Source organism: Schistocerca piceifrons, chromosome 7, assembly GCF_021461385.2.
Source record: "Schistocerca piceifrons isolate TAMUIC-IGC-003096 chromosome 7, iqSchPice1.1, whole genome shotgun sequence".
Lineage (NCBI taxonomy): Eukaryota > Metazoa > Arthropoda > Insecta > Orthoptera > Acrididae > Schistocerca > Schistocerca piceifrons.
Window position 1 is genome coordinate 429,460,160 of NC_060144.1, and position 25,148 is coordinate 429,485,307.

Consider the following 25,148-nt stretch of genomic DNA (forward strand, 5'->3'; position numbering starts at 1 on the left):
GAGTTGCTCTCGAGATGAAGAGGTTGGCACAGGAGAGGAATTTGTGGCTGGCCGTACCAAACCGTTAAGAAGGCTAATGACTAAAAAAAAATTTTAATAAAGTAAAACCGGCGCTTCATGGGATAAGACTAGTGGTAACCTTACACCTTTACTCAAGGCTCCCATTCCTTTCTCCACTTTCATGATTGGCCATCGCGCCATGTGCTCTGGTCTCTACCTCTGCTTCCAAAGGAACTGACTTCCTGCTCACTGACAGCTTACACTGCGGCACCGCTTAATGTAGCCAATTATTTGGAAAAATAAATACAACTGGTCTGCTAACTCTCGCCTTTAATCAAGTTTAAAACGTTTGGGACTATTTGGGACAACGGCAGAAAGGTAGCAATCAGCATCCCTGGAATGATATAGCTCTACAGGTTATCATCAATGAGTGGCTTCAGCTGGATATGGCGGCCGGAGTGGCCGAGCGGTTAAAGGCGCTACAGTCTGGAACCGCACGACCGCTACGGTCGCAGGTTCGAATCCTGCCTCGGGCATGGATGTGTGTGATGTCCTGAGGTTAGTTAGGTTTAAGTAGTTCTAAGTTCTAGGCGACTTATGACTACAGCAGTTGAGTCCCATAGTGCTCAGAGCCATTTTTTGAGCTGGATATGATATAACTGAAGAAACTAGTAGATCCTTTCCCTGATCGAATTGAATTGAACGCATTATCAAGACAAGACTGTGGCTGTATACCAATTTAGCGCTATGTCTCTGGGAAGCAGGGGGTGGCGGGCGGGGGCAAGGGGGAGGGGAGAGAATTGTGTCAAGCGCACTTTAATTTTAAAGGAATTTTCGCTCAATGAACAAATCGTCCCACGACATCACAAGACTATTACGTGATTAGGTTGGTGCACCTGTCAGTTGCGTTTTGATTTGCCTGTTGGTTTTCCGGACGCTATGGGTTTATATTTTTACGTCTCAAAAATGAGATCGACAGGAAGTGCAAAATGGCTAAGCAGGGATGGCTAGAGGACAAATGTAAGGATGTAGAGGCCTATCTCACTAGGGGTAAGATAGATACTGCCTACAGGAAAATTAAAGAGACCTTTGGAGATAAGAGAACGACTTGTATGAATATCAAGAGCTCAGATGGAAACCCAGTTCTAAGCAAAGAAGGGAAAGCAGAAAGGTGGAAGGAGTATATAGAGGGTCTATACAAGGGCGATGTACTTGAGGACAATATTATGGAAATGGAAGAGGATGTAGATGAAGATGAAATGGGAGATATGATACTGCGTGAAGAGTTTGACAGAGCACTGAAATACCTGAGTCGAAACAAGGCCCCCGGAGTAGACAATATTCCATTGGAACTACTGACGGCAGTGGGAGAGCCAGTCCTGACAAAACTCTACCATCTGGTGAGCAAGATGTATGAAACAGGCGAAATACCCTCAGACTTCAAGAAGAATATAATAATTCCAATCCCAAAGAAAGCAGGTGTTGACAGATGTGAAAATTACCGAACTATCAGCTTAATAAGTCACAGCTGCAAAATACTAACACGAATTCTTTACAGACGAATGGAAAAACTAGTAGAAGCCAACCTCGGGGAAGATCAGTTTGGATTCCGTAGAAACACTGGAACACGTGAGGCAATACTGACCTTACGACTTATCTTAGAAGAAAGATTAAGGAAAGGCAAACCTACGTTTCTAGCATTTGTAGACTTAGAGAAAGCTTTTGACAATGTTGACTGGAATACTGTCTTTCAAATTCTAAAGGTGGCAGGGGTAAAATACAGGGAGCGAAAGGCTATTTACAATTTGTACAGAAACCAGATGGCAGTTATAAGAGTCGACGGACATGAAAGGGAAGCAGTGGTTGGGAAGGGAGTAAGACAGGGTTGTAGCCTCTCCCCGATGTTGTTCATCTGTATATTGAGCAAGCAGTAAAGGAAACAAAAGAAAAATTCGGAGTAGGTATTAAAATTCATGGAGAAGAAATAAAAACTTTGAGGTTCGCCGATGACATTGTAATTCTGTCAGAGACAGCAAAGGACTTGGAAGAGCAGTTGAATGGAATGGACAGTGTCTTGAAAGGAGGATATAAGATGAACATCAACAAAAGCAAAACAAGGATAATGGAATGTAGTCTAATTAAGTCGGGTCATGCTGAGGGAATTAGATTAGGAAATGAGACACTTAAAGTAGTAAAGGAGTTTTGCTATTTGGGGAGCAAAATAACTGATGATGGTCGAAGTAGAGAGGATATAAAATGTAGGCTGGCAATGGCAAGGAAAGCGTTTCTGAAGAAGAGAAATTTGTTAACATCCAGTATTGATTTAAGTGTCAGAAAGTCATTTCTGAAAGTATTCGTATGGAGTGTAGCCATGTATGGAAGTGAAACATGGACGATAAATAGTTTGGACAAGAAGAGAATAGAAGCTTTCGCAATGTGGTGCTACAGAAGAATGCTGAAGATTAGATGGATAGATCACATAACTAATGAGGAAGTATTGAATAGGATTGGGGAGAAGAGAAGTTTGTGGCACAACTCGACCAGAAGAAGGGATCGGTTGGTAGGACATGTTCTGAGGCATCAAGGGATCACCAATTTAGTATTGGAGGGCAGCGTGGAGGGTAAAAATCGTAGAGGGAGACCAAGAGATGAATACACTAAGCAGATTCAGAAGGATGTAGGTTGCAGTAGGTACTGGGAGATGAAAAAGCTTGCACAGGATAGAGTAGCATGGAGAGCTGCATCAAACCAGTCTCAGGACTGAAGACCACAACAACAACAATGGGTTTATTTATTGACTATTACTTTTATTTGTAGTGTAGTTCACTGTTGCTCTTTGAGTTAATGTATTGCCTTTTTGCCATCTGGAGATAGTGAGTGGAGGTGTGGAGCTAGAAAATGGAGTACCAAGTGGAGGAATCGGAACATTTCCGACATATTCTTATTTTTGAGTTCAATAGAGGGGTAACAGCAGCGTAGGCAGCCAGAAACACCTTCGCCGTGTATGGTGATAGTGCCATTGGACAGAGAACGGCAAGGAAATGGTTTTATGGCTTTAAAGAGGGTCGATTTGATGAAGATCATATACTGATCCACGTCATTATACTCGAGAACTGGAAAATGTGATGAACTGTGATCATCCCTCCATCGTGCAACATTTGCAAGCAATGGAGAAGGTTGTACAATCCGGTGTGTGGGAACCGCATGCTCTAAGCCAAAATCACAGAATTCCGTAGGTGGCCGTACGTGCATCTCTGCTTGCTCATCATCAACTGCCTCGCGAACAACACCGAACATTCCTATCCTGTAATGTTATGCATCTTGTGGAACAGCGACCGCGTAGTGAACTACGAATTGCTTCACCTTGGTGTGAGCGTCTCTGCCGACATTTATTGTCAACAACTGAGACGTCTTGCAGACGCAGTTCAAGAACATCGACTAGAAAGACTGCCTGAAGCGATGGTCCTCCACGATAACTCCCGCCTGCTTTCTGCTATACTGACGAAAAACACTGTACAGGAGTTGGGGTGGGAAGTCATGCGCATCCATCTCATTCACCTGATCCTGCGTCCTCAGATTTCCATCTTTTCCGCTCTCTATGGAACAGCCTTCAAGGAATTTCCTTTCCGGACGAAAATGCACTCCGGACAATGCTCCACGAGTTCTTCGCCGCAAAACCAAGTGATTACTACAGCCGGGAATCGAGAAGTTACCATAATATTGGCGGACTGTTGCAAAAAGTAAAAGAGAATACATTATTTATGACTAAATCGCTGTTATGAGTGTCTGTTTTGTTTATTAAACTTACTGAGAAACGCTACGAACTTTGCACCGACTCAATATACACAGAGCCTGACAATTAAAGTAAATCACCTACAAAGGCAGGAGGAAACTAAAGAAACATCAGGATTTAGTGGCTATGTAATATTATTTCAGTGATTACAAATGCATGTGAGATTTAGAGAAAACTTGGCAATGTCAGCCCACTTACACTGAAGCACCAAAGAAACTAATACATGCATGCATATTGAAATACAGAGATATGTAAACAGGCAGAATACGGCGCTGCGGTGGGCAACGGCTTAATAAAACAAGTGTATGGAGCACTTGTCAGAACGGGTATGGCGCTACAATGGCACGTATCAAGATTTAAGTGAGTCTGAACGTGGTGTTATAGCCGGCGACGAGCGATGGAACACAGCGATGATGATGATGATGATGATGTTGATGTTTCGTTTGTGGGGCGCTCAACTGCTCGGTCATCAGCGTCGGTACAAAGTCCCAATTTTTGCACAGTCCATTTTCTTTTCACAATCCAATCTAGTCACTCTCACAGATGACAACGATGATGAAATGATAGGGACAACACAAACACCCAGTCTTCGGGCACAGAAAATCATTCGACATGACGGAAATGCAGCCCTTCCGCAAACTGCTGCAGATTTCAATGCTGGGCCGTCAACAACTGTCAGCGTTCGAATCATTAAACGAAACAGCGTCGATATGGACTTTCGGATCCTAAGAGCCACTCGTGTACTCTCGATGACTGCACGAAACATAGCTTTACGCCTCGCCTGGGCTCTTCAATACCGACATCGAACTGTTGATGACTGGAAACATGTGGCCTGGTCGGACGAGTCTCGTTTTAAATTGTATCGAGTGCATAGACGTGTACGGGTGTGGAGACAACCTCATGAATCCCTAGACCCTGCATATCAGCGGGAGACTGTTCAGGCTGGTGGAGGCTCTGAAATGGCGTGTGGCGTGTGTAGTTGGAGTGATATGGGACCCCTGATACGTCTAGATACGACTCTGAGAGATGACACGTACGGAAGCATCCTGCCTGATCACCTGTATCCGTTCACACCTATTGTGCATTCCGACAATTCCAGGAGCAAAATGCGCCACCCCACACGTCCAGAATTGCTACAAAGTGTCTCCAGGAACACTCCTCTGAGTTTAAACACTTCCGCTGGTCACCAAACTCCCCAGACATAAAGACTATTGAGCATATCTGGGATGCATTGCAACGCGCTGTTCACGAGAGATCCCCACCCTCTCGTACTCTTACGCATTTATGTTCGAACCAGTCCCACACATGTTCTTGCTGTCCACAAGAGTACCTCAACATCTCGCAGTCAGTTCACAGAGAGGAATTGCGTGTGTGGACGAGCGTTGTCCTCGTGCAAAATGGCACCACGGTACTGTCATACCAGAGATGCCAGACCCAAGCTGCATATGACACAACGTTGTGCCGTCACAGTTCCTTGGATCACTACCAGCGTTGAGCTGGAATCACGCACGGTCGCTCCCCACACGATAACGCCAGGAGTAAAGCCACTGTGCCTCTCGAGACTGTGGGAAGAATAGGAACTCTCCACAGGTTGGCACTATACTCCCCAACGATGGTCATGTGGAGTAATGCAGAAAGCGATTAATCACTGTACCAAGTGCGACGCCATTTCAATAGTCCGTACTTTCCAGTCATAGCACCACTCCAGACACTACCGTTGGTCTGTGGTGTTAATGGTAACCTATGCAATGCCCTAGTCCAGCTGTTGTCAGTCTTAGACCAGTGGTGCGGAATGACACAATGTTTGAGAATGGCAGGGGCTGATGCGAAAGTATTACGATATGCTTGGTGCACAGCAGGGCACTCCCCCCTTTGGTGGACACACGTGGTCGACTGGAAACTTGACGACGAGTATCATCTGCCTCACGTTCCCGTGCAATCCAACATCGGGCCACCGCCAAATCTGAATGCCCCACAAATCTGGATATTGTAAAATTCGATAGGCTGAAAAAATGGAGAGCAACAATTAAGCCTTTTCCAAATTTTACCAGGTGCTAATAACGCTGACTCACACGGTACACGGAATCTCCGCGTCCTGTACAGTGTTCAATCAACGTCTGACGAATTTCACGGCTTTTATATGTCCTACCCGACCCTGAGAAAGCTAAACATGAACAACAGTAATGCACTCTGGTGGCCGTTCTTCCTGTCACAGAGAAAAAATGTGTGTGAAATCTTATGGGACTTAATTGCTAAGGTCATCAGTTCCTAAGCTTACACACTACTTAACCTAAATTATCCTAAGGACAAACACACACACCCATGCCCGAGGCAGGACTCGAACCTCCGCTTGGACCAGCCGCACAGTCCATGACTGCAGCGCCTGAGACCGCTCGGCTAATTCCGCGCGGACCTGTCACAGAGAATTGCAGCTCTAATCATTTACATACCCTCTGATGGTGTGTACATGTACGAAGTACACTCACATCCGACCGCGTCTTCTGGACGCTTCACTATTTTGTCAGGCAATGTGTGGGAATGTCAGTTTGATTTTTATAAATTATCGATGTGCATGTCGGAGAGAGAGGGAGAGAGAGAGCAAGTTCTTTTACTGTTAAGCAACTGAGAGCTCGGAGAAGACCACCCCACTTCCCCGAATCGTGCATTAAGATATCAATTGATTAAGCTGTTTGGTTTTTATTGAAATTCTCTGTTCACTTTGTTAAGCGTAGTATTCTTCAGATCAATGTTAAGTGTAAATATCACACGAAGCGTAAACCTAGCTTAGCCGGTGCCTGCTTGCTGTTTGCTGTTGTGTTTTCGAGAAATCTTCAACAATGTTGTCAAGACGTGAATAAGTGGAAATTTTGATCAGGGCCAGATAACTGCTTTACTTCAGTTGCGCAAAGTTACAGTTCAATTCAAACTAGGTTCTGTTTAGTCAAAGACAATCGCACGTGTTTGAATTGGTAACAGTTTGTGGCTGCATGGTTTTGGTAGCACGTATATTTTTATGGAGTGGGAGGTTAAGTTTGGGCTAAATTTATGCAGACACATACATAGTGGGTAGCTTACATATGTCGACCTTTTCTGCCAGCATATTTCGTTAGTTCTTTTGGTAATATGTAATAAGATAGTATTGGATTTCTCGAATGCACAAAAATACTGCTGTGCTAATTTTACTAATGTTTTACTTCTTTTACAGGCAGTTCATTCAAAATTTTGCGTTCAATTTGTGAAACTTTGTGTCGTGTGACGATTATCGATTACTTTATTACTCAAATGTTTGGCATAATAGGGCAGGTTCTGTGTGCATTTCATTCGTTGTTGAGTATTTGCGTGCACGATAGTACAGTTTTTTCTTTTGTTTGGTCATTGCAGCAATTTTATTTTTCCAAGAATTGGTATTTCGCCATGTTTGGCACAGCAGGAAACAATATGAAAATCCGACTTAGCTCAAAACCAGAAAGGGTGTTAAAAGACAACAAGTAGGTACAGAATGAGATAAACCACTTTCACCTATTAGCAACGACCAATAATTTACATGAGTCTGCAGGAAGTTTCGCGGATCGACAATTGTTAACCAATTTAGCTAATAATAATGAAACAGAACAGTTGCTTGAAATCTTACAACTGGCAACATACACATTAAAATCTGGTTTTGCGCCGTCTTTTGAACGAGCACAACACACATCACCTCCAGTGAACGATTATGTAGAAGCACACTGCGCGGATCCGATAAATATTCTGGAATCAGTTCGTCAGATGCCTAAAGAAACACAAGATGAAATTAGTAAGAAAATTGACAAATCTCAGGAAGAGAGTTGAAAATCACAGGAAGATATCAGAAAATCACAGCAAGAAATGAAATTTAAAATACAAAATTAGTCAGTTTACATTAGGGAAGAAATTAAAAAGACCATTAATCAATAATTAACATTTTTGCACCTAGACTAAGCAACCTTGAAACAGAAATGGAAAACTGCAAAACAAACCAGCATAATGCCAAAGAATTGTTAGTTGAAATGAACACTAGTTCCGAGTGAGATAGTCACATAGATAAGAGAACGGAACGAACAGCTTAGCACAATGGTAAAAGAAATTAGCAAACATGTGGAAACTTTGAAATTAAATTTTGACGAACGAAAAGGACATTTAATCATATTTAAAGAAAAAGTTGATGGCCTGACAACGAAAATGGCAAATTTTCAGCCAGTGCAGGTAGAGAATCAAATGACACAACGCCAGTACAATTTTCAGACACAGCAGAATACGAGTCATTAATAAATTTTAAAGACAAACAGGAGAAAGTTAATAGGGATAATAAGCATTATAGGAGCACTATGAACGAAAACGTGGAATGTGTTGAAAGAAAACTTAACCGTGAAGACGAAATAGACGGATTTTACCATCTATATTCATATTCAGAAAACTTTACTGACCATGAAAATCAATGACGTTCAGGTGATTTACTACGAGAACAGCACCACACATCCAGATACGACAATGAATCACCGACTTGCTGCAGTAGAGAACACAAATTGGAATTTAATGCGGTTCCTTAGAAAATGACCCCGCAGTAAGAATGTGCTTACTAGTTAGAAACTGTCAAACCGTAAACGATTTCTAGCACGCATTTATGTCAACTTACTCTTCGCAGGCCACACAAGTTGAGGTAAAACATAGCATTATAATGCTACGAAAATTTGAACAATCTAACTTCTCTAGCCCAAAAAAATACTTTGAAGACATGGTACTCAGGAATCAATACTTATCAAACCCATACAGTGCGTCAAAGCTAATTCGCCCTTGTTTAACAAAGTTACCCATACATTTGAGACTCGTGATTTTGGCCAGCAGATATAAAGATGATTCAGAAGCTTTTCAGTCATTTCATCAGGAACTGGAATTGGACAGTTACAACAGCTGAACAAGAAAGCAAAATAACAATCACATCAGAAACTATGACACGTAAGATGATTTTGTACCGCGTGAAAACAAGAACTATGGGAACTCACATAACAAACACAATCACAGAAACAATTACAGGCGGGAACAGACATTGTCCGTAGGACGTAAAATTCTCGCAGCTGAATAATGGCTATTGTGATAGAACTAATTTCCCGAATTCCAATTATGCATACTATACCGAACGTAGGCACTACAGTAACAAGAACATGCGTAATCGATGAATATCACAACAGTCGAAATAATCATAAACAACACAGTAACGTTGATAGCAAACAAGTAAATTCTCACAGGCAAGTGTAGGTAGATCAAATCCGCATCTCAAATGAGGACAACGATTATGCAAACACCAACCAACATAGTCAAAATATCGAAAACATCGCGTCATTATGCACGCATGTATAGAAAGGCTATCGAAATTAATAAATTTTAACAGAAAAGGGGAAGGCGCTACATAAGCTAAAATTTGAATGTCAACGTTGCAACGTAGGAATAACGATCGATTACTGTCAATCGAGAATATTGGCATTACCAGAGATAATCTCGTAGCCGACATCACGCGACGGACTGTGGTGCCCACTACACTGCCTATACATTCGGCGCTTCCTCGAGTTCTGGTTGCATTTCGCCACTTTAACTCTGAAGATGTCTCCTGCTTTCGGAGAAGAAACGTTAGGAGAAAGATTTATACACAGACCAAAGCCTACTTTAAATGATGTCAGTGCCGGCCTTAAATGCTTGCTTTGTGTGATTAGTTGTGTATTGTTTGCACATTTTACCATGTTAAGTGATTCTCTCACCAGTGATTGGTAGAACAACTTAATACTTACACTGATGATCCAAAACGTTATGACCACCTGCATAATAGCTTTCTGGCCCGTCTTTGGAACGAAATACATCAGAGATTCTGGGTATCACGAATCCGACAGTTTGTGGAGGTATGTGGCATTACCTGTCTATTCACAGGTCATGTAATTCGCGCAAATAACGGTCAGCTGATTTGCGTACGCGGTGATACGCCGAATAGCGGCACAGATGGGTTCCATAATAGACGAATCTGGTCACCGAGACCACTATAATGCTTCTCAAGCCACTGTAGCACGTTCCGGCTCTGAGTCATGGACAATTACACTGCTGAAAGATGACGTCACCGTCGGAGAAGACATCAGACATAGAGGCATGTGGGTGGTCTGTAGATGAATGGTCTTCGATTAGTACCATGTCCCACGCATGTGCAGGAGAATGTCCCTCACAGCATTATACTGCTCCCACCAGCCTGCGTCCGTGACGTGCTGCACGTTTGGAGCCGTCGTTCACCTCGATGACGAAGTTTGTGGAGACGACCGTCGACCTAGGGTAGCAAAAATGCGATACACCCTAACAGCCTACACATCAATGGTCTCGTGCTCACTGCAATCGTAACTGACGATGTCGCTGCGTCAACAGTAACGCGTAGCGGTTGTCTGCTACGGAGCTCCGTGTTCAACAATGTACGGTGAACGGTGTGCTCGGAAACACATTGCGTGCTCCAGCACTGTGCTCTTTCGGCAGAGCTACCAAAGGTCACCATCTATTCCACTTTGTCGAGCAGACAAGTCTCCGAACCCCGCGTTCTGTAGCGTGCAACCGTTTTGCGCCTAGTGGTAGTTTCACTGTCTTTCTGCCTATTTCTGTAAATGCTCACAGCAGTAGCTCGAGAACACTTGACCAGCTTCGCCGTTTTCGAGATACTCGTTCACAGCCTCTCCGTTATAACAATGTGCCTTTCGCCAAAGTTGCTTATCTCAGTGGATTTCCCTATTTTCAGCCCATATCTTGGCTAGGGTAACCCCCAGACCTTGTCTTCTCGCATACATACTTTGTTACGTTGTCACGTGCCTGCTACTCCATCCAACGTTGCGGTGGGCAGTGGTCACAGTGTTTGGGCTTATCAGTGTATAAATAAAAAGTAAAAAAAAGTTGATTTGGTGTACTGTTCCCTCCAATTGTATCCTCATTCACAGCTCCATCCTACAAACCCGCAAGCAAATTGCACACTTTAATTAAAAGTAAGATGATTAAAATGGGCCGGCCGAAGTGGCCGTGCGGTTAAAGGCGCTGCAGTCTGGAACCGCGCAACCGCTACGGTCGCAGGTTCGAATCCTGCCTCGGGCGTGGATGTTTGTGATGTCCTTAGGTTAGTTAGGTTTAACTAGTTCTAAGTTCTAGGGGACTAATGACCTCAGCAGTTGAGTCCCATAGTGCTCAGAGCTATTTGAACCATTTTTGATTAAAATGGTTCAAATGGCTCTGAGCACTATGGGACTTAACTTCTGAGGTCATCAGTCCCCTAGAACTTCGAACTACTTAAACGTAACTAACTTAATGACATGACACACACATCCATACCCGAGGTAAGATTCGAACCTGCGAACGTAGCGGTTGCGCGGTTCCAGACTGAATCGCCTAGAACCGCTCTGCCACACCGGCCGGCCGCAAAAAAAAGTAAGACAAAATTCTAATCAAGATATGGTATTTCGAACTTAGTGGAATTATTAAATAAAATGAAAGATTTACCAATCCCACTCAGTATTATATTAATCTTTTGATGTTTGTAGTTTATTTTACAATACGACATTAAGGAAATGTATTGGTATTTTGACAAAGCTGATGTAGAGATCTGATATTAATTTTGTGGAAGTGGATTGCTTGTGACTGACCACTTAGACATCCTTAACACAAAAATGTTTCTACCTTCAAGAGTCTTTACAAGCACCTTTACAAGCATGTAAATAGGTTAGCCATTGGATCACTTTTTAATCCACTCATAACTGAAGTTTTCATGGACGATAGGCTTTCTAGATCTGAAATGATATAAGAACATAAATGCATTGTTTCAAAACGTTCAAAAAAACTGCACTGCAGCAACATGTAACGTAATAGCTCTAGCTCTTGACACACTGTTTCAAACAAAGATGTTGCTTTTCACTCAGTAGCGCACACCATATTACACTGGCCAACTATATATATAACAAATTAAGACACTGAAAGTACAGTTGAATTTTTTTTTTTAAATAGCTTTACATTACAAAGTTCTAAAGTGATGGAAGAACCCTTGGTACTTGGATGAGTCTGAAGAGAATCATGTGGTAGCTGCATGGGCTCGTTGCCCTTTGGCTTTCCCCTTGTGACTGAGTACCGGAGCATCCCTTTACAGGAACCAGAAATAATCGTACCATGAGTACTGCCACCAATTGAGAATAGTTATCGTCTCTTTTGTTGCATAAAAATCCGTGAGTGACTCCCTTGAAGGCTTCCCAAGCATCCTTTTCTATCTCCTCCAAAACTGGATCAAACCCAGTGTCCGTTACAAGTTGACATATTTGAGTGCCAACAAAAATAACTTCCTTACCATTGCATTACATAAAGTAGGAAATTTGCCTCTTCTTGGTTCATTGCTTTGACAAAATTTTGCTTCATCCCTAGTTTCACATGTAGGGGAGAAAGCACATCTTTAGGGTCTACAAGAGGCTCAGAAATAACATTTTTCTGGCTAGGGTTAAGATTTCTTGCAGGTCAGTGTGCGTGAATATAATGTGATTTTCTGTCGCTGCAGTCCCACACACAGTAACTGATGTAGCCTAGTTACATTCCTAAGAGAACAGCGATGACTTTAGATCGCCACATATTTTCCATTTGTGTTCAGCATATTTGATGGAGTCGAGGAGGGCTTTCATGCCTGCTTAGGTCTCCTTAATATGAATTGCACGGCCAACAGGAACAGGACGAAGGAGGTTGCCATTATGAAGTAATACACCCATACTTAGCCTGGAGCGGTCTATCAGTAGCTTGATCATGGTTCAAGTTCAAAGATTTCATCAAACTATGAATAGCGCAGCAAACAACAAGAATTTTTTTCTTCTCAAAATAAGGATGTAGAGTTGCCTGTAATTTGAGAACCTGGCATTATTTTGGAGAAGACACTATTGCTGTAAACTTGGTCCCAAAAGTTCTGCTTTCTTTGACAAACCAAGGTTTCGAATAAGGTCACTCAGTACCGACGGATTCAGTAGGTGCAGTTTATTACCGTTTTGCTCAGAATTATGTTTGTGGTATGCGAAAAGCTCCTTACGTTCTTCCTCCATACAGTCTTCGTCTTCTGTTTCCACCTAAAAGTCTGAGGGGTGGAGTAGGAAACAGTAAAGTATCTGAATGTGGAATATGTCGAATAGGATATGGTAGACTCGGGTGCTGCACATCTCTTCTTTCATTGACAATCCTGCCTTTGTTGGTGAAGTCAAGCAGAAATCGCAGTCCACACTGGTATCCAAACTTAAAACATCGAACCGCTATTTCCCCGTGTTGTGTTTAATTCACGGTATAATCATATAAAATGTCAAATGGCTCTAAGCACTATGAGACTTAACATCTGAGGTCATCAGTCCCCTAGACTTAGAACTACTTAAGCGTGACTAACCTAAGGACATCACACACATCCATGCCCGTGGCAGGATTCGAACCTGTGACCATAGCAGCAGCGCGGTTCCGGACAGAAGCGCCTAGAACCGCTCGGCCACAGCAGCAGGCCAAAATGTCAACAGATGTCCCTACAAAAGTGTTCTGCACGGAAGATGGCATTCAGTCAATTAACAACCACGTCAACGATGACGTCAGGGCACCTATCAAACGGGGTAGTGTTTGTCAGGTAGTCTCACATCCACAATCGCTGTATACACACTCGCAGACGGTGCGGCACGGCACAAAGAAGACGTCTACCAGATTCTATGAAGTGGAGGGCTTTAAGAAGAATGGAAGCAGGACAGACGCAAACTGATGTGACCCGATGACTTAATGTGAATCGTTCTGTTGTCCTGGATGTGGCGACAGTTTATAGTGACCGAAACAGTATCCCGAAGACGAGGACAGGGCCGACCACGTGTGATATCAAAAGGAGAGGACCGTTATTTGACACTAAGGGCACGACGGTACCGCCTTAGTACTGCACGGCAACTGGCGTCTGGCCCTGCAGCACCCACTGGTCGCGTTATATCGAGACAAACTGTGTACGAAAGGTTTCGGCAGAGTAGCCTTTATTATCAGAGCGCTACTGTATGTGTATCTCTGATGCGTTATCACAGAAGGGAACGTCTACAGTGGAGTCGTCAACATGACACCTGGACGGCTGAGCAGTGGGTCAATGGTCTTTTCACAGATGAGTCCCGATTTGGTATGAAGATTGGTTCTCGACGCATACGCATCTGTAGAGAACGTGGAACACGATTTATGAATCCAAATGTTGTGGAAAGAGTCCGATATTGAGAAGAATCCTTAATGGTGTGGGCGGGGATTATGTTGACCACTCGAACACCTCTTCATGAAATCGTACAGGTGAATCGGCAATGTTTAACTGCCATCAGGTATCGCGACGGGATCTTGGGACCTCATGTGCGGTTGTTGCGAGGTGGTGTGGGCCCAGACTTGGTATTGATGGACGATAATGCTGGACCTCATAGAGCACGGGTGGTTGAGGTTTTTTGGAAACGGAAGATACTGCATGCATGCATGGCGTGGCCTGCACGCTCTCTTGAGTGAATCCCATAGAGCATGTCTGAGATGTGCTAGAGAGACAGGTTGCATCACGTCAGCATCCACCAACCACTCTCCGAGACTTGCGAGCAGCTGTTCAGGAAGAATGGGCGTTATTGCCTCAACATGAGACTGATGACATTACTCACAGCATGCCCCGTAGTTTTCAGGACCGTATTGCTGCCAGGGATGGTAACATCCTATGCTCAGCATATTAACCAGTTGTCGGAATGTGCGTGGAAATCCGTTAAGTTGGAAGTCACGAAGAACGTTTTCGTCTATCGTTATGCATGTTGCATTTGTTTATGTTCGGTTTTCTTTACATTATTGCTACATTACTATCACCTGTTTACACTGTTTTGTGGCAAAATAAACGCAACCTTGCAACATTTCCTTTTGTTGCTTCAATTTTGGACACCAGTGTAGGCTCTCGCTAAATCATAAATACAGCGAAGGTCATACATAGTTTTTCATTTTTCAGTCATTCTCATAGTACAACAGAATAAGAGTTGCAACATACATGTGGAGCCCATGACTTATCCTAGTCTCCGCTCCTCATAACCAAAACAATTCCAACAGACAGTCTTCACAAGAGGTGTCAGATTGTGTTTCAGGAATGGAAACGTTACTACACCACAAATGTAACAAAAGTCATTCACTGGATTTACAAATCTTCGTGGCACTGGAATTTTAATAAAGTTTACGCCTTAAGAAGACTCAGAACACCAGAAATCTTGCAATAATTACAAAGAAAACAATATTAAACTTCCAGTCACAGCGACAATATATGTTTTTATAACCTGCAGACAGCTGGAGAGCATTGTTTTTTGTCAGTTGACAAGTGTGTCAATTTCAAACATAAAATTTTCCCCAAACAGAAAAAAAAATGTAGACACTAAATAAATGTCTTGTTACTTTATCGCCAAAACAAGAGCTAATTGATAATTTTTATGGCTACTTATCAATTCAGCCCATGGAAATACACAAGAATCAGCTATTTTTGAGCCCGAAACATTTTCATTAGTAGCCAGTGTTATCTGTTCCAGTGTCGAAGGAAGACTGCCTCGGAGGTTAAAACACCACAAAGTTTGTCGCCCTCACATACCAGTGTAGCCAAGTCGTGAGTGACAACATCATACTAGAGAAACAAAAAGTTGTAACTTACATCCATTTTCTAGGCGCTCTGTGTTTTTCCCTCCAGTGTATGTGGAAATCTGTACTGTCCTACAGCTAGGACAGATATCATAGGATATAATCAGAGCACTGAAATCGTACAATTATAAAACTTCATACTAGGTAAGAAGCATGACAGATCGTTACATTTTTTAACAGTGAAGATAGGATCCAATTAAAAGACAACAGCGGAGTTCAAAAAAATCATAGTCTTCTCTGTAAAAAGATTTATTTGGGTAATCAGGTTGAGACATAGCACCTACATGGACTGTAAGTGAATGTACCTGGAGGTTGCAGAGTTCTGACCCCATGTTTGCCAGTCCTGCACTAAGTGAGTGTTAGAGCTTCTAGCCACAGACTCAAGTCCTCAACTTAGGAACAAAGGGTGAAAAGTATGTCGGAAATTTTGGTCAGCGACAAACATCTGACCACAGACTTCTTTTAATATTAAATGATGGAACTGATGTTTATGCTTCCTTCTTCTGAACTTCAGTAAAGAAATGGTTCAAATGGCTCTGAGCACTATGGGACTTAACATCTGAGGTCATCAGCCCCTAGAACGTAGAACTACGTAAACCTAACTGACCTAAGGACTTCACACACATCCATTGCAGAGGCAGGATTCGAACCTGCGGTTCCAGACTGAAGCGCCTAGAACCACTCGGCCACACCGGCCGGCCTTCAGTAAAGGCTCGTACTTCTTCAGTTCTTCCAACACATTCTATTTACCCATTTTTCATTGTATTTATTTTGGTTTGTATGATGCAGTTTATTCCAAACTGTTATACCTTACGTTACATGTACACCTTCCCAACTAAATTTTAATTCTTCTTACTTACTGATACACAATTTATTTCGATTTGTCTTATATATTTCCAATTAGTTACAGTTGTCAAAGATATTTTATGCTCCGTTTCTTCGTAAACTTGCATGTGTAACATCATTTCAATTTGTTATCCAATTCTCTAGAGCACTTCTCATGTATTTGTTTTCTTTTCTATATAATTACACTTACAAAATTGGCAGTATAACATTTGGTAGTACAGTTACAAGTTTGGATTCCGACGTAGCACGACTTTTTTTTGCTGATGTTGTTCTCTTAGCCTAATTCCATCTTATGCTCGAGAGTTCACAAAGACACAAACACACATTTTGGCTTCAGTTCTTTCTGGCATGATCCCTTCACGTATATTTACAGTTTAGAGTCAAATTTTCAACTATGTTACAGTTGCACTGTTAGAGATGATGTTTACTCTGACTCTTACATTCCATGAGCAACATATTTTTCATGATGACGAGTGTCAGTTATAATTTGATTATAGCTTTACAAGCCAAAACCCGATCAACTAAATAAGTTGATACTGTAGGATATCCAAAATTTTGCATTATAATTTACAGTAAAGAAAGATGTGCTAACGAACAGAGGCGGAAGAATCAGTTTACATAAAGTTTTTTAGTTGCAAGATTTCATAGTTTTGATTAAATTGTTAGATAACTTTTATATGTATAACAGTGCACCAGATATTGTCAGCTATGCATGTTACTACAAAGGGGGCACATAATTAGGGCAAGATGTCTTTTGTAGTTAACCAACAGCTTAGCCGGAAATTTCGAATACTGCAGTTGTACAATGCAACTCAGTAGTATGAGTTATAATTGTAAATTTTCTTGATTCTTCCATTTATTTTTGTTAAGCTGTGTGTGACGGAATTTATTTAATCTTCCTCATTTAATTCGAATCAAGACTCGCCAGAACACTCGGAATATGGCAAGCGAATCTGAACCGTTGCCGCACTTCGCTTGGTAATCTAAGTTTTTCTTACGTTTCAAATGAATATGTCCAGGATGCACCGAACCGTTAAATGAGCGCAATCGAAATTAGTGAGGGAGGAAGCTCATTACTTAAATGTAGCACAATTATCTTAACATTGAGCGAGGGAAAGTACGTCGGGAAATGGCGACAGAAAACTGGTCTGGGAGGCTTACAGCCCACTACATTTGCATTTATAAGCTTAATCGTACTGGTTAGAAATTTCATTCAATAATGGCGTTTTCCCCCAGAGATTCGCCTTGCAACCGATCGCCTTTTAATAGCATAATGTCTTGAAACTCTAGTAAGAAATTACTATATTGACTCTCCTTGCTTATTACGTGGATAATTGAGAATGTGATTATATAGTTATTTGTCACCGAAACAGATGAGTAGCGGCACTAAACGTCTGTGGTTTCGAATATTTAGACACAGACTGTGAAATGAGATGATGTGAAACAACAATATGGGAATTGTGAGTCCGGCTTGATGCAAAACACTCACAATTCCTATTTTGTTGTTTTTTTGTGCAAACACGGACCAAATGGAGCAGTTCGAAGATAAAGATATGATATAAAACACATAGCATTTCCATCGATGCGCTGCTTACACATTTCGAGGAGTAAAATACGGCTGGGCTGAAAATTTTTTCTTAAAGACATTTTTCTTATCTCATCATCTCTTTGGCTGTTTGATGCAACAAGCAAATTAATTGGACGACTCACCACTGGAATACTGTTAGACGAGTTCCATTTTTACTCTGTTCACTGGAATAGCGTATGTTTGTTCGTGTGTCTGTGAACGAGTGTGCGTGCGGGACAGAAAACGAATTGCACAAGGTGCGACGAATTTAAATGGCAAAAGGATGGACGTGCTACATTCATCCGATTTCGGGTTTATTGATCCAGTCAGGAACTGGTTGCATTCGACTACAAAGATTGTCATCCGAATTTTTGTAGAGAAGTCGATTTGGTGAACACTGTGAGTTGATGGAATTCGTCGTTTCAGTGGCCTCTCACATTCGAGTGACTTTGATTATATTGATAAGTGGAAAAAGACCTCATAAACTGTGATGCCTGGTCGCGATCCCACTTCCGCGTCAACATTGATGACTGTTTTGCATGTAGCCTGACTGAGAGTGGCACAGCACAAGAGCAATCTTCTCACTTTAACAGTTATGGCTAATTTCACTACAGTACAAAATGCAAAAGGATTCCCAAAGCGTAGTTCAGTTATCGAAGAGTGTGCTCTTTGATTTACGCTTCAATGACCACTCTCAAGCAATATTTTAAACCTACGCATTCAAGTGTAAGCAAGCGGAATAAAAAATTGATCACCTTGTAATATCTCTTGCACCTACAGAAGAGACATCTCGCTGACACTATTAACACTGCCTGCAGACTTGATAATGGCCTCCACTCAGGTAGGAGAAGAGTCCACAAGTTTCTTGAGGTGTGCCACACCCTTCCCAAGACACTCATTGGTGATTGGGTTCCGTAGAGATAAAGAAGTGCAACGATATTAATCACCACCGTGTGGTTGTAATTAAAGTGCAGCTGCTCATGGAGGTCTAGCGTGGGTTGTGATTATCGTATGGCTGCGAAACTTGATAGATATACTGATTCGTTAATGCAGAATCGATGTACTGTAGGAAAAGTTTAGTTCCTATTTTGGTCACCAGGTGCAATTCTGACGCTCCGTACTGTTTGTGCGAAGGTATGACACCCACGCTGTCATTTGACAAGCCATAACCTGAGTAAAAAGGATGACTGTAGAGAAAATAGACCGTGCATTCTTAGTGAAACCGCTTTATTTGAACAGTAGCAATTACAGTGTTGCTTTGAGAGAGTATTGCCGACTGAAAGTTCTGAGGAGAGTCTCGGTGTCATTAAATGGTTTAAAGTCGATGATAATAAAATTCGAAAACATAAGTGTTTTTGGCGTGGCACCTGGAAGAGAAAGGCACTGTTTCGCAGTGGAAGTTATTGACGAGGTTTCTGTTTCTGTAACTGACCACGCAGCACGTGCCCCGGGCAGTGCTGGTGCTCGCGCTGTCACGGGAATTGTCCATCCCATTGTCAACAGTACGGAAATTTTTGCAGTCTGTTTTACACTGATACCCGTACAAGAGCCAGGCGGTGCAGCAACTGAACCCTCATTATCCACAGCAACGTTCTGAAATTACTCTTCGGTTTCCCCTCGCGGATCAAAGTTAATGACATGTGGCCGGGAAATATTCTCGGGAGTGACGTGGCTCATTTTACTCTAGAGCGTGCGGTGAATACACAGAACTGCCGAATCTAGGGTACTGTTAAACCGCTTGTTGTGTTACTAAATTCGCCGTGTGGTGTGGATTCAGAAGCACCTTTATTTTCTATCCGTTGTTCTTTGAACAGAATACACCAAGAGGGCCTGTCAGGCGTACCCGCCTTATCGAGACCTCCTTGTACAGCGTGTGATTCCTTTTGAAGAGCGCAGCTGTGTGGAAATCACTGTTTTTATGCAAGATGGGACAACACCTCATGTCGTCGTCCCCCATAGAATAACCTCTATAATGCAACATTTCACAAATATGTTATCTCGAAAGGCTTTCCTGATGCATCGCCTGCACTATCACTTGATCTGAATCCGTGTGACTTTTGGCTCTGGGGACATCTAAAAGAACTCGTTTACCGGGGACACGTTCGGTCTCTACCTGATCTGAAGGGCAATATACAGGAACACGTTGCACGGATTCCAACGGAACTGACGCAAGCAACTGTTGATCACGTCGTTTTATGGATGGAACATCTCGTCGATATCTCCCGTACATTCTGAACCAATGTGTAAGCAGCAGGTAATAATAAAAACAATATTATGCCTTTCTCACTTGTTTGACGTTTTCGGCCAACGTACCGTTCCTAATACATTACAAATGGAAACATTTCTATATGTCTTTCTTGCATTCACAGCACCAGACTTGCACCTGGTAGCAAAAACTGGAACTGATTTTCTTCCAACATAAATTGGTTCTGTATTAACACATTAGGATATCTAATACGTTTTACTGCCGTACGATAATTACAAAAAAAAATGGTTCAAATGGCTCTGAGCACTATGGGAATTAACATCTGTGGTCATCAGTCCCCTAGAACTTAGAACTACTTAAACCTAAGTAACCTAAGGACAGCACACAACACCCAGCCATCACGAGGCAGAGAAAATCCCTGACCCCGCCGGGAATCGAACCCGGGAATCCGGGCGTGGCGTTAATTACAACCCACACCGGACTTCTGTGAGTAGCTGCACTGTTATTACGAACACCTATTAGGTTTCACTTGCTCTTCCAAATAGTCTCCCATACTTTCTGTAACCCTAAGATAGGGTGACTTAGCGCGCTGGTCGAGGTGCGGTGGGTAGCCTAAGAGTTTGTCAAGCCAGGAACGCACAGTGTTGTTAACGGCAGGTAGGCTGAGTCTCACAAGGTGTTGCCAATAGCGGAGGAAGCACGGCTGGCCCCTACATAAATCGCCACACGGACGTGAACCGTTAGACAGTAAAGATTACCGCCTTCCTACCGCATCCCAAGTGTCTTCAACTGTGCTTAATGCTTCCGTGAAAACAGAAGCCACGCATGGAGGTGAAAATCGTTTAAATGTTGTTCGTAAAAAAATTACGTACACTAATGACAAAGAAATGAATCAGTATGAAGTAGAGTGAAGTACAAAAGCCGTCCGGTGTGGCCGAGCGGTTCTAGACGCTTCAGTCTGGAACCGCGCTACCGCTATGGTCGCAGGTTCGAATCCTGCCTCGGGCATGGATGTGTGTGATGTCCCTAGGTTAGTTAGGTTTAAGTAGTTCTAAGTTCTAGGGGACTGATGACCTCAGATGATAAGTCCCATAGGGCTCAGAGCCATTTGAACCATTTTTTTGAAGTACAAAACGTTAATACCATTGACAACAATGTCTGCCTCAAGCAGAACTGTCAGCTAAGTAACGTTGGTTGTAAATAACTAGTGACCATAGCCTTCATCTACATCTGCAACTACGTACTCACTCGGCAAGTCACTGTATGGTGCGTGGCGGAAGGCACTACACACCACTACCGTTGTGGCTGTTACGAACATACGCAGGTCAAGGTCACCTTACCGTCCTACAGAATTGCTAGTTAACGACAAATTCAAATGTTAATGAAAATTTTGAAAAAAATATTAGACTTATATGCTTTTAGTCTAGGATATGATGGAGTATCTTCCAAAAGAAACTTCTTGCCAGCTGCTACGAGAAAAAAACTAAGTTTGCAATAAATTTTGAAGAGATATATTTTCACTTCATCGTGCGGAAAAAAACAGAAGCATTGATATATTTTGACTGAAAATAATACATGAACTTTCTCAAAATTTGTATTTGTAGGTGATATATATTTTCTCCTGAAAACATAAACGTATTCCTAGATAAAAAATAAAATACCATAAGAGATGTGGAACTATTCCACCTCTGTAACTTCCAGCAAGAAATTTGCTAAAAAAACTATAAAATTAATTTTGGTAACATTTGGGACATCGTTATTGTATCGTGTCACTTATGAACACATTTTATTTACGAAAGACTCGGTGCACGACAGCGCGCGAGTACTTGTATACCGTTTCCATGATTTTGGTTCCCATGTCTCACCTTCAAAAGAATATTTCCTACCTCCTAAAATTTTTCATTTGCAGTGCTTCCTAATTTACGCTATTTAAAGGTGAATATAGCTATTTTGAGACCAATATTTCCGTTTATGTCGAATAAAATACATTTTATCGTGCGGTTTTGTGTATACTACAACAGTGTTGCCCTCTGCACGCTATAAGCTCAATTTCTTCGCAGAGATCTCTCTATATTTTCCTAGCAGCTGGATACGATTTTCTGAGATAGTATCAATGTAAAGTTCTATGCATTAACGTTTTTCAAAATTCGTCAAATTCCGTTAATTTCTATTTTCTTTTACATCCATTTCTTGGAGGATGAAAAGACGTTCTTATATCTAGAGATTCTGCCGATAATAATGCACTGTTAATATGGAATACAGTCGTTTCGGAAATACCACAAGGTTTTGTTCTCAACTTAAGAACTTAGGCGAAATTTATATTATCCCTGGCTTCACCACTGCTGGACAGATCTGTAAACTAAATCTTTCTACTTTCGATACGACAATTTTAAATTATTTTCTAATGTCTTTTCCTCCTTTAAACACATTGACCATAGTATCACTACACACAGGCTCTTGCTCCAGCATTTCGCTCACTTCAAACACACAGCACTGCACCGTTCCACGGAGGACTGAAACTACACATGAACACATTATACCACACGGAAACATAAAACATTCGACTGACGCTGGCCTACTGCACTGTTAAATGTACATACGGCAACAAAAGTATGAGGCGGGCTGCAGGGGGGTGGGTGTCACCTTGAGGTGTGTGATTTAGTGACGGCCACTCTAGTCATTTCCTTTCCTGTTCCACTTCCAAATAGAGCAAGGGAAAGACGACTGTCTAAAAACCTCCGTGTGAGCCCTAGTGTCTCCCATTTTATCTTCGTTGTCCTTACACCAAATGTATTGGTGGCAATAGAATCGTTCTGAAGTTGGCCTCAAATGCCGGTTCTACAAATTTCCGCAATAGTGCCTTGTGAAAACAGCGTCGTCTTCCCTTCAGTTATTCCCATTTAAGTTCACGAAGTATCGAACTTACTGGTAACAAACCTGGAGCATGCCTCTGAATTGCTTCGATGTCTTCCTTTGAATCGCCTGGTGGAGATTTCAAACGTTTGATCAGCACTTAAGAATGGGAAGCACTAGCGTTCTAAACGCTGTCTCCGTTATGGATGAGCTGCACTTTCCCAAAATTCTCCCAATAAAACGAAGTCGAGGGTTCGTCCTACCTACTACCAACCTGACGTGCTTATTCCATTTCATATCGCTTAGCAATGCTACACTTAGATATTCAGTCTATATGATTGTGTCAAGCAGCATCAAACAACAGCTGTATCGAACGTTACCGGAGAATTTTTCTTTATTCAATCATATTAATTTACATTCTTCTACGTTTAGAGCAAGTCGTCATCCATCATACGAACTAGAATTTCTGCATAAGTCAGCTTGTGTACTCCTACAGCCACTCAACGACAATACCTTCCCGTGCAACACAGCGTCATCAATAAACAGCCGTAAACTACTGCTCACCCTGTTCATTAGATCGTTTACGTACGCTAAAGAGCCAAAAAAACTAGTACAGCTGCTTAACATCGTGTAGGACCGCGTAATATTGTGTAGGGCCTCCGCAAGCACGCAGAAGTGCAACACGACGTAGCATGGACTCGACTAACGTCTGAAGTAGGGCTGTTCGGAACTGACACCATGAATTCTGCACGGCTGTCCATAAATCAGTAAGAGCACGAGGGGGTGGAGATCTCTTCTGAACGGCACGTTGCAAGGCTTCTCAGATATGCTCAGTAATGTTTATATCTGGGGAGTGTGGTGGCCAGCGGAAGCGTTTAAAGTCAGAAGGTTGTTCCCGGAACCTTCTGTAGCAATTCTGGACGTGTGGGGTGTCGCATTGTCCTGCTGGAATTACCCAAGTCCTTTCGGAATGCACAATGGACATGAATGAATGCATGTGATCAGACAGGATGCTTACGTGTGTGTCACTTGTCAGAGTCGTATCTAAATGTAGCAGGGGTCCAGTATCACTCCACCTACACACGCCCCACACCATTACAGAGCCTACACCACCTTCAACAGTCCCCTTCTGACATGCAGACTCATGGATTCGATACAATTTGAGACGAGAGGAAACACGTTTCCAGTCATCAACAGTCCAATGTCCGTGTTGACGGGTCCAGGCGAGGCGTAAAGCTTTGTGTCGTGCAGTCATCAAGGGTACGGAAGTGGGGCTTTGGCGCTGAAAGCCCAAACCGATGATGTTTCGTTAAATGGCTCGCACGATGACACTTGTTGACGGCCCAGCATTGAAATATGCAGCAATTTGCGGAAGGGTTGCACTTCTGTTACGTTGAAGGATTCTCTTCAGTCGTCACTGGCCCCGTTCTCGCAGGGTCTTTTCCGGCTGCAGTGATGTCGGAGATTTGATGTTTTACCGGATTCCTGATATTCACAGTACACTAGTGAAATGGTCGTACGGGAAAATCCCCACTTGTTCGCTACCCCGGAGATGCTGTGCCCCATCGCTCGTGCTCCAACTATAACACGACGTTCAAACTCACTTAAATCTTGAAACCGGCCATTGTATTAGCAGACCGATATAACAACTGCGTCACACACTTGTTTTCTTGCCGCGCGGGGTAACCGCGTGGTCTAGGGGTTCTTGTCGCGGTCCGGGCGGCTCCCCCCCCCCCCCCCCACCCTCCCCCGTCGGAGGTTCGAGTCCTCCCCCGGGCATGAGTGTGTGTGTGTGTTGTCCTTAGCGTAAGTTAGTTTAAGTTAGATTAAGTAGTGCGTAAACTTAGGAACCGATGACCTCAACAGTTTGGTCCCATAAGATCTTACCACAAATTTCCAAATTTTTACTTGTTGTCTTATACAGGGTGTTACAAAAAGGTACCGCCAAACTTTCAGGAAACATTCCTCACACACAAATAAAGAAAAGATGTTATGTGGACATGTGTCCGGAAACGTTTAATTTTCATGTTAGAGCTCATTTTAGTTTCGTCAGTATGTGATCAAATTGAAAATTTTCACAAACAACATGTGTTGGCTGACGAGAATCCGCACGCAATTGTGCAATCACGTGATCAATACAAATTTTCTGTGAACGTTTGGGCAGGCATTGTTGGTGATGTCTTGATCGGGCCCCATGT